We start from the raw sequence: 1,158 nt of genomic DNA, 5'->3' as shown, positions 1-1,158 counted from the left end.
CCCCCCCCCCCCCCCCCCCCCCCCCCCCCCCCCCCCCCCCCGGGTAGCTTGTCAAGGCAGAATTGTTAGAGAGCAAATCTGGGAGAGACTGAGGAGCATCAACATGACAGTACAAAAACTCTGGGCACACAGGGTTGATCTGTGTTACAAGTTTAATGAAACTTGGACACTTTTGCTGCAACACCCAGTAATGGTCTGCCTGGAAGAGCTCTGAAGTTGATGTGTTCTGCATACGGCATTAGTGGGAGACTCAACTAACTTGAGATTACTAGTATGTCAGAGAGAAGTGTAACTTCTTGTCAAGCCAAAAGATGCTGGATGTATTTTTTAAGAAGAATTCCCTTATTTAGTTTTTAGGAAACATTTCCTTTCTCCCTTGGTACTTGGATAAATAATGCAATAGTGTCCTTAGTGTTTGTTAGTGACTGCTGAGTGTGACTGCCTTCCCTGCTGATCTTGTGGGCCAGACCCTTGGCCGTTTGGGGTATCAGTGGCCATTTGGGAGCATCACTGTACAGACTGGAAATAGCACAGCGTCTTTGGACTTGTTTTGGTTGGTGGAGTGGGGCCAGACAGTCAGCTCTGATCTCTTTCCCTAGGCTGTGAAAGAAAAGACCATGGAAATGGCTCTATTCCCTGGTTACTCAAAGCTTCTATGCTGTGTATTTGCTAATGTGTCACCTCCTTCCTAGCTCTAAGGAAATGCCTGACTTTTCTCAGCTTTGCTTTTATTGTACTCCACTACCTCTGACAGATTTAGACTATGAATCATAGAATAGCTTGAGTCAGAAGGGACCTCAGGAATCATCAATTCTAACCGCCCTGCAGCAGGCAGGATTGACAAGTGATAGATCAATTACCAGGCTGCCTAGGGCCCCATCCAGCTTGGCCTTGAATACCCACAGGGACGAGGCATCCACAGCTTCTCTGGGCAGCCTGCTCCAGCATTTCACCACCCTCAGTGAAAAACTTCCCCCTACATCTAATCTAATTCTTCCCTCCCTTAGTTTAGAATCATTCCTCTTTGTCCTGTCACTATCTACACATCTAAAAAAAAAATCATTTCCTTCCTGTTTATGATTTCCTTTTATATATTGGAAGGCCACAATGAAGTCTCCCCACAGCCTTCTGTTTTCCATATTGAATAAGCCTAGCTCC

Source organism: Centrocercus urophasianus, unplaced genomic scaffold (assembly GCF_019232065.1).
Source record: "Centrocercus urophasianus isolate 14NV4802_14NV808 unplaced genomic scaffold, USGS_Curo_1.0 seq_20, whole genome shotgun sequence".
In the NCBI taxonomy this organism is placed as follows: Eukaryota; Metazoa; Chordata; class Aves; order Galliformes; family Phasianidae; genus Centrocercus; species Centrocercus urophasianus.
The sequence above is the reverse complement of the archived record's forward strand: the minus strand, read 5'-3'. Positions refer to the sequence as shown.